Source organism: Ovis aries, chromosome 11, assembly GCF_016772045.2.
Source record: "Ovis aries strain OAR_USU_Benz2616 breed Rambouillet chromosome 11, ARS-UI_Ramb_v3.0, whole genome shotgun sequence".
Classification (NCBI taxonomy): domain Eukaryota; kingdom Metazoa; phylum Chordata; class Mammalia; order Artiodactyla; family Bovidae; genus Ovis; species Ovis aries.
In genome coordinates, this window is record NC_056064.1 from 27,659,864 (window position 1) to 27,669,729 (window position 9,866).

General features: G+C 47.0%; 7 non-coding genes across 7 annotated transcripts; 1 reads left to right on the plus strand and 6 right to left on the minus strand.

Moving 5' to 3' along the window:
• Positions 1-2,802: 2,802 nt before the first annotated feature.
• Positions 2,803-2,874, minus strand: TRNAW-CCA (transfer RNA tryptophan (anticodon CCA)). The gene has a single exon. It is a non-coding gene; the product is annotated as a tRNA-Trp (tRNA).
• A 612-nt stretch (positions 2,875-3,486) lies between these two features.
• On the plus strand, positions 3,487-3,558 carry TRNAG-UCC (transfer RNA glycine (anticodon UCC)). The gene has a single exon. It is a non-coding gene; the product is annotated as a tRNA-Gly (tRNA).
• Positions 3,559-3,951: 393 nt separating this feature from the next.
• Positions 3,952-4,023, minus strand: TRNAD-GUC (transfer RNA aspartic acid (anticodon GUC)). The gene has a single exon. It is a non-coding gene; the product is annotated as a tRNA-Asp (tRNA).
• A 719-nt stretch (positions 4,024-4,742) lies between these two features.
• TRNAP-CGG (transfer RNA proline (anticodon CGG)) lies at positions 4,743-4,814 on the minus strand. Its single transcript has one exon. It is a non-coding gene; the product is annotated as a tRNA-Pro (tRNA).
• Positions 4,815-8,214: 3,400 nt separating this feature from the next.
• On the minus strand, positions 8,215-8,288 carry TRNAT-AGU (transfer RNA threonine (anticodon AGU)). The gene has a single exon. It is a non-coding gene; the product is annotated as a tRNA-Thr (tRNA).
• Positions 8,289-8,570: 282 nt separating this feature from the next.
• TRNAS-AGA (transfer RNA serine (anticodon AGA)) lies at positions 8,571-8,652 on the minus strand. The gene has a single exon. It is a non-coding gene; the product is annotated as a tRNA-Ser (tRNA).
• Positions 8,653-9,156: 504 nt separating this feature from the next.
• TRNAI-AAU (transfer RNA isoleucine (anticodon AAU)) lies at positions 9,157-9,230 on the minus strand. Its single transcript has one exon. It is a non-coding gene; the product is annotated as a tRNA-Ile (tRNA).
• Positions 9,231-9,866: the final 636 nt, after the last annotated feature.

A 9,866-nucleotide genomic window follows, 5' to 3' on the forward strand; every position in this document is an offset into this window, starting at 1 on the left:
CACCAATTCCCAGAGTTCACCCAAACTCATGTCCATCGAGTTGGTGATGCCATCCAGCCATCTCATCCTCTGTCGTCCCCTTCTCCTCCTGCCCCCAGTTCCTCCCAGCATCAGGGTCTTTTCCAATGAGTCAACTCTTCGCATGAGGTGGCCAAAGTATTGGGAGTTTCAGCTTCAGCATCAGTCCTTCCAATGAATACCCAAGACTGATCTCCTTTAGAATGGATTGGTTGGATCTCCTTGCAGTCCAAGGGAGTCTCAGGAGTCTTCTCCAACACCACAGTTCAAAAGCATCAATTCTTCAGCGCTCAGCTTTCTTCACTGTCCAACTCTCACATCCATACACGACCACTGGAAAAACCATAACCTTGACTAGATGGACCTTTGTTGGCAAAGTAATGTCTCTGCTTTTCAATATGCTATCTAGGTTGGTCATAACTTTCCTTCCAAGGAGTAAGCGTCTTTTAATGTCATGGCTGCAATCACCATCTGCAGTGATTTTGGAGCCCCCCAAAATAAAGTCTGACACTGTTTCCACTGTTTCCCATCTATTTCCCATGAAGTGATGGGACCAGCTGCCATGATCTTCGTTTTCTGAATGTTGAGCTTTAAGCCAACTTTTTCACTCTCCTCTTTCACTTTCATCAAGAGGCTTTTGAGTTCCTCTTCACTTTCTGCCATAAGGGTGGTGTCATCTGCGTATCTGACATTATTGATAATTCTCCCAGCAATCTTGATTCCAGCTTGTGCTTCTTCCAGCCCAGCATTTCTCATGATGTACTCTGCATTGAAGTTAAATAAGCAGGGTGACAATATACAGACTTGACGTACTCCTTTTCCTAATTGGAACCAGTCTGTTGGTCCATGTCCAGTTCTAACTGTTGCTTCCTGACCTGCATACACGGTTCTTAAGAGGCAGGTCAGGTGGTCTGGTACTCCCATCTCTTTCAGAATTTTCCACAGTTGGTTGTGATCCACACAGTCAAAGGCTTTGGCGTAGCCAATAAAGCAGAAATACATGTTTTTCTGGAACCCTCTTGCTTTTTTGATGATCCAGCGGATGTTGGCAATTTGATCTCTGGTTCCTCTGCCTTTTCTAAAACCAGCTTGAACATCTGAAAGTTCACAGTTCACGTATTGCTGAGCCTGGCTTGGAGAATTTTGAGCATTACTCTACTAGCGTGTGAGATGAGTGCAATTGTGTAGTAGTCTGAGCATTCTTTGGCATTGCCTTTCTTAGGGAGTGGAATGAAAACTGACCTTTTCCAGTCCTGTGACCACTCCTGAGTTTTCCAAATTTGCTGCCATATTGAGTGCAGCACTTTCACAGCATCATCTTTGAGCATTTGAAATAGCTCAACTGCAATTCCATCACCTCCACTAGCTTTATTCGTAGTGATGCTTCTTAAGGCCCACTTGACTTCACATTCCAGGATGTCTGGCTCTAGGTGAGTGATCACCCCATCGTGATTATCTTGGTCATGAAAATCTTTTTTGTACAGTTCTTCTGTGTATTCTTGTCACCTCTTCTTGATACCTTCTGCTTCTGTAAGGTCCATACCATTTCTGTCCTTTATCGAGCCCATCTTTGCATGAAATGTTCCCTTGGTGTCTCTAATTTTCTTGAAGAGATCTCTAGTCTTTTCCATTCTGTTGTTTTCCTCTATTTCTTTGCACTGATCACTGAGGAAGGCTTTCTTATCTCTCCTTGCTATTCTTTGGAACTCTGCATTCAGACACTTGTATCTTTCCTTTTCTCCTTTTCTTTTTGCTTCTCTTCTTTTCACGGCTCTTTGTAAGGCTCCTCAGACAGCCATTTTGCTTTTTTGCATTTCTTTTTCTTGGGGATGGTCTTGATTCCTACAAATTAAATACAAAATATTTTATTTAATACCCCTATGTTTTACTTCATGGAGAGAACATCAGAGATGATTAAAACCATTAAAAAAATGAACCAAATATAAGAACACGATAATTAAAACACACTTGATCTTTTAAAAAGAGAGAAAATGAAAGGAAAAAGAAAAATCGATTTTAGTTGAAAAATTAACAACCTTTTGGACAGCAGTACAGTTAGCTGTTCAGTTAAGGAACTCTTTGAACCCTGGAACTGGTGTTTCAGAAATTCATTTTGTAGACCAAATTCAGCAGAGGCAAAAAAAAAAAAAGAATGTACATGGTACCATTTTAGATAATGAGAAAAAACAAAACCTCAGATAACAAGATAGCCAGAATGTCTAACTTCAGAATTGTTTAATGATTTACAGCATTGTCCTTGAATTCAGATGTTCTTTAAAATGATAACTACAAAGACAATAGAATTCTATTCTGATCACAATGACAAGTGAAAATAATGGAGTACAAAATTATGAACACCACTGGCAAGTGGAACTTAAACCGCCAAAAATTAAATCACTCCTTTAAGAGGATTATGAACAATCATTATTACTTTAAATTATTTATTATTGCTACTTTTTTATATAAAAATCTTTTATTGCTCCACAATATATTTTCTGAAGAATTGGTGAGCAATTGAAGAGTTTCTGTGTTAAGATATCTAAAATATCTATGAGATTAAAGGTATTACTATTTTAATTGGTTGATTTGAAGGAAACGGTAAGATGAAAATAAAAGTTTCAAAATTTGTATTTTAGGAGAAAACTCAGATGCTTTAGGGAAAAAATAATTACAGAAACACTCAGGTTTCCATATTTTTCCATATAATAACACGATGCTCTTTTTTTTACCCCCCTCGGAAAAGGAATCTCACTTGAAAAGCTTATCCCACCGAAAATAACACTGTGACCCCGACGTGATTTGAACACGCAACCTTCTGATCTGGAGTCAGACGCGCTACCGTTGCGCCACGAGGCCTTCCCGAGGCCGCGTTTTGACGGTTCTCCTGAACAGATGCATCGTCATTATTAATCGGCAAGGTTTTATTCTTAGGCCCCACCCGGGTCTTTGTCGTGGTGGTTCTTCGAGCGGCCAGTGGGTTGGACGCGCGCTCACTGCGGGATTAACCATCCTAACGAATCGTGGCTAGGGGCACTTGGTTTAAGGCTCAGTTCTTCAACTTCGGTGCACGTTGTCTTCGGTTACTCAACAGAGAAAAGATTTCATGTATTTGAGATTTATTTCTGGAGTTTTCGGGGCTAATAAAGTGTCGGTGCACAACTGGCGCCCTAGACAAATCTTAGATTTGATCTCGGCTCTTCCTTTACTTGGCCTCTCTTGACTTTGGTTTCTATCTGGGTATAATCACACAGTCTCTAGCGTGGTGACTGCAGAGCATTGGCGGTGCCCAGAGCCAAGCGCCGCTCACACGTAGGTGCGTCGTACACCACACCCGTTATTTCTATGTTCTCGTCGCTTTCGTCCTTCCCTCGGCCCAGGTCCTAATTCAGTCCCAGTTTTGGATCACTGAAACCAGGACCCTGTAGATCTAACTATTAAGGAATTGCGGGAAGCCAGGTCCAATATGCAGCGTTGGTGGTATAGTGGTGAGCATAGCTGCCTTCCAAGCAGTTGACCCGGGTTCGATTCCCGGCCAACGCAAAGTTATTTTTTTCTCTCTCTCTCTTTTTAAAGATCGCTCATGAATTACACTGGTGCAGTTATCTTCTGCCTCCCTTCTTGTGTTTGTTAAATTATCGTCAACTAAACGTATCTAATAACCTTACTGAACGGTGAGGATAATGGCTCATAAACGTATTGAATGGAGAGAACAATTAATTTAGCCGCACATTTAAAATGCAAGTTACTTGAAATAAAACATAAACTTGAAATTTAGAATGTGAGTTTGTGAGTCAGGACAAACCATTCCTCTTCTGCTTTTCTTTTTCTTCCAGTCTTCTTTTTATCTCCATCCCATGACTCGGGACAGGTACTTCAGAAATAAACAGATTTTAACGGCTGTAAAAAACAACGGACAAAACAGGATATATACTCCTCCCCGTCGGGGAATCGAACCCCGGTCTCCCGCGTGACAGGCGGGGATACTCACCACTATACTAACGAGGAGTGAGCTACAGTAAGCCTACTCCAAATCCTTGATCTGTATTTACCGAGCTCAGCGTGCCAAGGGCGAAGTTCCTGGGTGGGGATGCTGTCCTTCCGTTCACTAAGCTATGCTAACCAAATTCATTGCACGTTCTAGACGATAACTGAATGAGAGTCCCCAGAAGGGCGAAAACATGAAGGTGTTACCGAGACACAGACCTCCAAGGCTGCAGAGACCTGAATTCTGACAGTCCTTGGTCTCTCCCAGACATAACTGAATAGGTCTCAACCCGTTTCACTACCTGTCATCCACTGCTACAAGTTGACGGGCATGGCAACCCACTCCAGTATTCTTGCCTGGAGAATCCCATGGACAGAGGAGCCTGTGGGCTACAGTCCATGAGGTCGCAAAGAGTCGGACACGACTGAACGACTTCTTCACTTCATTAAACCGCAACCAGGCTCTCGCGGTCGAGGAGTGGCACCAAGCTGGATGGGGCGGGGGGTCGGCAGAAAGCGAGTGCTTGCCCAAGTTCGGAGGTGCCTTTCCTCTTCCCGGGACACTGAGGACTGTGCACTGTGAGCCCATTCCTGACACCCGAGTGTCTACTCAGAACAAAAGAGCTGCCTGCACACTTTGAAGCGCTCAGTTCACTCGGATCCCTTTCCAACCCAGCCTCAGTGGCCTTCCAAGTGAGAATCACATTGGGGCGTTCTTAGGTCTGCAAAACTTAAACGCCGGGCTCGTCCGGGATTTGAACCCGGGACCTCTCGCACCCGAAGCGAGAATCATACCCCTAGACCAACGAGCCGACGCATAGAGCCGACCGCGGACGACTTTAGAGGTCGTCCCAGGCTTTCTGCGGTCCTGGAGCTGTGATTCACGGTGGCCTGATCTTGGTGCGCACCCGGGGACCACCAGCCAAGACGCAGAACACATTGGAGCAGGGGTCTGGCATTCTCCCTTTGCTCTTGACCGCGAGCTTCGACTCCTCCCAGGAAATAACGTCGGGGAAGTGGGAGGGAGTGGTCTCGGCCTCGCCCACAAGCAGGACTACCTCGGACACCGGTGTAACCTGCTTCTTAGGATCACTGTCCAGGTGCCACTCCGTAATCCGGGGTCTCGACTCTTCCTGCTTCTCCCGGCCGTCCTTGGACTCATCCCTCTGCGCAGAGTTTTGAAGACTAGCGGTAGAATTGCCTGTTTGGGGACAACTACTGAGTCCTGAAATCTCTCTGGGAACACCAGTCCCTCTTTCGGTCCTTGCGTCTGGAGCGACCGGCACTGCAAGAGCCCACAATCTCCCCAGACCGCAGAGTAGTGTCTAGGCTAGGGAATAATTCCTGGGGCCAAGAAGACCCACGAAGGGGGCGTCATTGAGATGAATGGCTGGCGAGGTCGGGTTGGGGGGATCTGCTTTCCAAACTGCGAGCTTCTACATTTCGCCTGCTCTCACTTGGGGGCCGCCAAGAGTCCATCCAGGCAGGACCTGGTGGGGTCAGTTGCTCTCCAGCTTAGTTCCTGCTCCTGAGTGTCTTCCCAGAAGGGTTCTGATCTGCCCCTGAACTCGACCCCTTCGTAGCATCTCTGGACTGAACCATCTTGCTTTACAGCCCAGTCTTATGGTTTGTGGAGCCAGCCCCTTCTTAAAGCCCTACTCACAGATACTTCGGTGGAAGGCGGGGAGGTCAGAGGCGCGGGGTGGGTGGGTGGGGACTTCAGTGAAGGGTTCAGCTCTTTGCTTTTTCTTTCTCAGGCGTCCCTGGCCGGACAGTGGGGTAGGGCAGCAGAGAACACCCCATCCTTTCCTGTCAGCCTCCCAGGCCTTCCAGATGGGTAATGAGTGCTGCAAGGCATCACCCTCCCTCTAGCCTTTTCCATTTCCTGTCTCCCTTGTCCTGGGCACCAGCCTTCCCCAAGTCTCTAGTCTTCTCTTTCTTATCTACTGCCAGGCACTTAATCGGCACAGAGGCCAAAACCTAAAGCCCTTATAGAACACGATGAAGGCCTCCTTTTCTAGAAAAATCCATACAGTATCTATGGACCTCACTTTTAGAATCCAAGAACTAAGGTGTAAACAACTGATGTAATTTCAACTTTTGTGCAAATATTTTACATTTTAACAGGAGTCAAAACTTTACAGGGAAACACTGAGTTCTAAGGTATAACTTTGGGCCCTCACCTCATGGGTGGTTTGAAAGAGAAAGGGTGGGAAAGAGTGGAAAGATATTCTTGGTGAATTTGAGAAGACAACATCCTGACCTTCTCCCTTTTCCTCGGACTCCACTTCCGGTCAGTTACTGAGTCCTAGTGTGTTTTTTATATAAAACATGTCTCGAATTCATCCCCTCCTCTCCATCTCTCCTATAGCTGCATTGGTGCAAGTCTTTGACATTTCTATAACTGAACCCTCTCCTCCTGGAAGTCCCCTGCCCCCCAGATACTATCTGATCCCTTGTGTTATTCTTCTATGTAGCATTTACCTAGCATATCACATCATTTAATTTTAAAAACATTATTGTTGTTTATTTTTCTCTGCTGTATTCCCAGGATATTGAACAAAGGTGTTACAGAACAAAAGTGTTTAATAGAACACAGGCAAATTTCCACATGGTCTTTTTAAGAGTCTAAGACTCACCTCCTCCAGAAAGCCTCCCCTGATCAAAAGCCTCCCCTGATCAATCTCCACAATCAGGCCTGATGAGGTGCCACTTCTTTTCTCCACCTTATCCCAGTGCCCAGTCACTGCCCTTGGGGCGCTGTGCTGTGAATTCGTCCTCCTTCCTATGAGAAAAGAGGTCTGCCTTATTCATCTGGTTATGCACAGTGTGCAGTTCAGTGCTTGGCACAAATCTAGTCCCAGTGGTGCTGCTCCACTTACTTGACCTGTCATCTCGATATAGCAAGTCCTTCAAGCCAAATTTGTGCTCAGACATCTGGCAGTGATTCCCAGACCAAGGATCGTGTCTAGACCTTTCTGCCTAACTTCCAAGAAGGTTCAGACCCTGTCATCTGTGCCCGGATCCTACTTCCTGCCTCCTTCTCTGCAGCATTTACTGCTACTCTTACAAGCTTGGCTTCAGTGCTCCGGAAATGTGGGCTGCTCTTCCACCCCAGGCTCCCAGGAGACCCCACCAGATATGTTATCTTCTACTTCCATTCTGTCCACAGGATCCCAGCCCTTTCATGTCGTTTTGCGGGAACCAGAGGGCACCATACTAGCCGTTGCTGCTGCTGCTAAGTCGCTTCAGTCGTGTCTGACTCTGTGCGACCCCATAGACGGCAGCCCACCAGGCTCCGCCATCCCTGGGATTCTCCAGGCAAGAACACTGGAGTAGGCTGCCATTTCCTTCTCCAATGCATGAAAGTGAAAAGTGAAAGTGAAGTCGTTCAGTCGTGTCCGACTCTTAGCGACCCCATGGACTGCAGCCTACCAGGCTCCTCGTCCATGGGATTTTCCAGGCAAGAGTACTGGAGTGGGTTGCCATTTCCTTCTCCGTATCACACATATAATTCTGAGGCCTCAAAGCAAAAAGAACTTTAATGAAGAACCATGCAAAACAAACCGACTCAAGTTCTAGGGATGTCCCAGGGTAGAGAAAGATGTCAAGGCTGTGGGAAGGCTGCCAGGGCTGGTTCACCAGCACCAACGCAGTGTGGCGTCCTCTGGGCAAAGAAAGGTGCAGGCCTGCATTGGATTCCCTCCCTGGTCACTTCGGAAGGTTTTGAAGCAGTCTAACGGCGTTGGAGAAGATTCTTGACAGTCCCTTGGACTGCAAGGAGATCCAACCAGTTCATTCTAAAGGTGATCAGTCCTGGGTGTTCATTGGAAGGACTGATGCTAAAGTTGAAGCTCCAATACTTTGGCCACCTCATGCGAAGAGTTGACTCATTGGAAAAGACCCTGATGCTGGGAGGAATTGGGGGCAGGAGGAGAAGGGGATGACACAGGATGAGATGGCTGGATGGCATCACCGACTCGATGGACATGAGTTTGGGTGAACTCAGGGAGTTGGTGATGGACAGGGAGGCCTGGCGTGCTGCGGTTCAGCGGGTCGCAAAGAGTCGGACACGACTGAGCGACTGAACTGAACTGAACGCAGTGGGGAGCTTCTCTCAAACGGTGATAACGGCGCTCAGAGCGCTCTTCAGATTTAAAAGCAGTGATTAATTCATTAGGATAAGAAAATAAATTCATTGTCGCTTCCGAAAGGCACCGCTGGGATTCGAACCCAGGATCTCCTGTTTACTAGACAGGCGCTTTAACCAACTAAGCCACGGCGCCAAAGACATACAAAACTTCTCTGAAGGTGTATACACAAGTTTACCACCAGGATTCAGGTCAGAATTGACTTCCCTAAACTTAATTTTGATAAATCAGTTTGACATCAAACATCCATTCAAGAGCAGCCCCTGATTTTGAAAGAAGCAAATTAAAGACCTCAACCTTAGCAAAAAGCACGTGGTTGGAGGGTGTCTGTGGCGCCGACTGGCTCAATCAATCCCCGTAGAGGCCTAGGACAGAAGGCAGGTAATTGTAGAGCGCGTCCGAGACGAAAAATTAATGCGTAGTCGGCAGGATTCGAACCTGCGCGGGGAGACCCCAATGGATTTCTAGTCCATCGCCTTAACCACTCGGCCACGACTACATACACATTGTGGTACTACTCACTCTCAGCCTTTCTTAGTCCCCAAGTTCCGCACACACTTTACCCCCTTCATAATTTCGTGCTTCCCGAGCTAGGAAACTGCTCAGCAAGAACACAAAAAAATAGAATTGTGATTGATTTCACACTGGTGGCTCCGCCCCATCTTTCCAGGATGCTCCCCCATTCTCTCGCCCGCCTCCAACAGCGCGCTCTCAAGGAAGAGCAGACGCGGAAGCTATCCTGAGCCTGGCGAAACGCCCTTCCAAGCCCTGGACTGAGAGGGCAATTTGGGTTTTGAAAAGCAGTGGGTTCGTTGTCGTTCGTGATTGGGAAAATAACTAGCTCCAGGTACAAACTCCCGGGTAACAGCAGGTATTGGAAGGAGTAAATGTAGTCCACCAAATCGGTGGACCTCAAACTCCGGGCGATTGTGAACAACAGGGAAGCCCGGCTTGTTGCAGTTCATAAGGTCGCAGTCGGACGAGTGAGCAAAAGTAGCCTTTTTGGCCCGTACGGGGATCGAACCCGCGACCTTGGCGTTATTAGCACCACGCTCTAACCAACTGAGCTAACCGGCCAGCTGCTCAAGTGCTGTTCTTTGAATCATTACATGTACCACTGAAGTACCGCAAACTCACTTTAAAATACCCAAAACCTTTGCTATGTAGCAGGCTCCAGAGACCTCCCAAACACGAACTAAACAAATTCCTAAAGCGCACGAGGAACCGTGCTCTGCAAAGCGCTTGGAGGTGTTGCCAGGCTCTACCTCTCTATGTAGCAAGCAGCTCCCAGGCAATGGCTGAACACTAAATGCATGAGCATCTCCAAATAACTACTCCTGCAACCCCTAATTCTGTAGGTTCTTCCTGCCGGTCTCCAGGTGTTAATCAAGAATCTGCTTTAGGTCTGGCCCAAAGGAAACCCACAATACTGACCCCCTGTCGAAGTTCCCACATCACAGGGTTCCTCATATGCCCTGCCCAACACTCCGTGCTTCCCTCTCTCCATAATCCCCTTGTACTCAGCAACAGCTCTAGGCCTGACTACTTCTTCCAGCCCAGCTTCGCTAACCGAGGCCATTAGGGAAATGTTGTCTAACCTGCACTCTTCTAATTGACTCCCTGCACAGCGTGACTTCACTGGACCAGAAGTTCTTCTCCAAACCAGTTTTGGCACTGATGGCAAACAAGGCCAAAATGATGGTAAATGATGGG